Source organism: Anopheles darlingi, chromosome 2, assembly GCF_943734745.1.
Source record: "Anopheles darlingi chromosome 2, idAnoDarlMG_H_01, whole genome shotgun sequence".
NCBI classification, from domain to species: domain Eukaryota; kingdom Metazoa; phylum Arthropoda; class Insecta; order Diptera; family Culicidae; genus Anopheles; species Anopheles darlingi.
Genome location: NC_064874.1, coordinates 42,596,903 through 42,599,402, shown reverse-complemented (window position 1 = coordinate 42,599,402; position 2,500 = coordinate 42,596,903). Strand labels below are relative to the sequence as shown.

The following is a 2,500-nucleotide window of genomic DNA, read 5'->3' as shown; positions in this document are numbered from 1 at the left end:
TTATTCAAGCACAAACACTAAATCTGATTTTCCTCGGAAAAGCTTAGCGATGCTTAATTGTGCAGGCACAAATTGATCAAAGTGCTTGCATATCCGAATATTGTTGATCGTTTTTATAACACTACTCTTTCGATTATTCACTCTTTCACTACAGCAACAGCTTCACAACCTATTGATAGCTACAGGAAATAGAAAACACATAATGGATTCCTTCACTTCATTACGCAGGTAAAGCGAAACCATTTTAAACACTTTTCGCATTGAGCGTAAATATGAATCGTTTTTCACTGAAAATCTCACCTAGCTTTGCATCCGAATGGAATGGTAAATGAACTAAGATTGTCACACAGGTTCCAAAACGCATCGTCCACGTCGCTTACCGGCAGCCTACAGTTCCCGCTGTAGGTTGTGACAGGGGAAGCATTTCGTACAAAAACGGTATAGCAATGTCAAGCGTGACTGGGCACAAGTGTGTGTACATGAAGTCCTGCAATCGGCCATCGAGTTGAATACCGGATAACAATAAAAAGTAATCACGCCATTCGTTTGGCTGTCGGTTTGGGAATTTTTCTGCCGCAGTATTTTGTGGACCAGTTTTCTGCCACCTTTTTTCAGTCAAATATTTATAACTGGTTCAACTGAAAGCGGAAGCAAGAATGCACAATAATAAAAAAGAATTAGATTTATGTGTTTAAATGCGTCCTTTACTCTACATCACTTTCACCAGTGACTGGTGAACCAATCGACCATATCAAATCTTTGTTTTATTTAATTTTATTGTTAATATCATCAATTGGGATGTGCCTTACGAAGATCTTTAGCCGCGCAGTGATGCCAACCAAAGACGAAACATAAAAGGAATATCGAAAAAGTATGCTGTTATCACCCATTAGGTTATTGGAAACACCCAACCAAAATGATTAATGCATAAAAATTATAAATGTGCAATTCAATTAATTTGCTTCAATTTTAACAGTTCCCTTTGGACTAACACCCCTAGTTATCTTAAACAGTTAAGTAATACTGACAGATGTAGTGGAAAATATAATGAAGCCGGTTGAATTTATCCGGACAAGAATCAACATTTACACTTAACTTATATGTATTCAGTCATTGTGAGGGTTCCAGGGCTCTTCTAGTCTGGTTTGCTGAACTCATAGGTTTGCATGATATATTAAAACGAATTAGGTATACTTATTTAAGGCTGGCGTGATTGCTATTCACTCAAATCCCTTCCTCTCTAGCTACACACGTGCAAGTCTTTGCTCTATGACTCTTCAACAATTCGAAAAGGATGATTATGAAACTGAAGCAAAGCCGAACCTGACGTTAACACCGGTACGATGCCGTGTTAGTATGCCGTTTCGTTCAGCCTTCCCAAGGTATGCTTGGTGTTGACTAATTAGAATCACAACAGACCCAAACGGCACAAATCATTTATTCTTTCACGATTTTCAGGAATCACACAGGACTTTGCAGAATTGGAGACAGTGGTAATACAGCGAGGTTGTACAAATAATTGAATTCCGAATGATTTCACGTTGGGTTTTCGAGCAACAAAAGCTCTGTATTCCTTGTTGAACTGTATTTCAAAACTCTTCCGCCAGAAACATGATGTTTTGCTTTCACTAAACATGGTATCGTTCACGCAATATTCTTAAACTTGCCGTTTACTTCATTAAACATCGAAGTCACATCAAACAGATTCTCTACATGTCACTCACACTGATGATATTTCATTACTTTGAAACCAATAATAAACATAATGGTAATGGCAACAGATAATAAAGGCAGATGCAGGATCGTTAAAATCGAAATTAAAAAAAGGAGCACCTTTAGACCAAGTGTCGAATTGTACGTCCTCGTTCCGCGAGAGCTGATCGAAACTGTTGAAAAGTTTATTGTGGAAATTGCGAAACCGTAGGTTGATTCGTGTTTATGGTGATGTGCTAGTCGCATGTGGCTTCGGAAAACCCGGAAAACTCGTCTTCGACTAAATTCGGGTACCCGAATTATGTTCGGCAAGAAAACCGATATGAACCGAGTAAAGTCGCTCACCGCTGAGTCATGCCAATGAGTCTGGTATAGAAAAACGCATATTTTTCAAACTTATTTCTGCTCACTGGAATAAACCAGTGCAGGATCAGCCATTCATTGGTGAGTGCTAAAATTAATGGAAACGGAGGTTTGAAAATAATTTGAAAATATTAGTAAAATGTCGTTGCCAAAGGAAAGTTTCGTACGAATTCATTAATATGTAACAATGTGCCATGTTAAAACCAACGACTGTTCAAATGAAAATTAAAACTCAAATTCTAATGAGACAAGCAACAAAAACCATTTTAAAACTATATAGACTATATTTGTTCGAAACATTATTTGTTTATCCTTTAAAAAATCATTTAAAAGCACCTATCTTGTACAGTTTCTTTAAAGTAGATTAACGTTTAAACGATAGAAATATGTTTATATTTTTATAATATGCATATTAAGAATATCC

At 36.8% G+C, this 2,500-nt stretch overlaps 1 protein-coding gene across 3 annotated transcripts in view; it reads right to left on the bottom strand.

Annotated features, from left to right (window-relative positions):
- Positions 1–1,879, bottom strand: part of LOC125949382 (uncharacterized) — a 4,859-nt gene extending 2,980 nt beyond the window's left edge. The window contains exons 1-2 of one of the 3 annotated variants that reach the window (XM_049676359.1): positions 1,834–1,879; positions 1–179 (exon numbers count right to left, since the gene is read on the bottom strand). The exon at positions 1–179 is cut by the window's left edge and continues 208 nt beyond it. The gene's annotated coding sequence lies outside the window, so the exon portion shown is untranslated. Of the gene's footprint in view, positions 180–300; positions 752–1,833 lie in introns of those variants that run through there. The other 2 variants (XM_049676357.1, XM_049676360.1) reach the window with 2 other exon arrangements.
- Between the last annotated feature and the right edge of the window lie 621 nt (positions 1,880–2,500).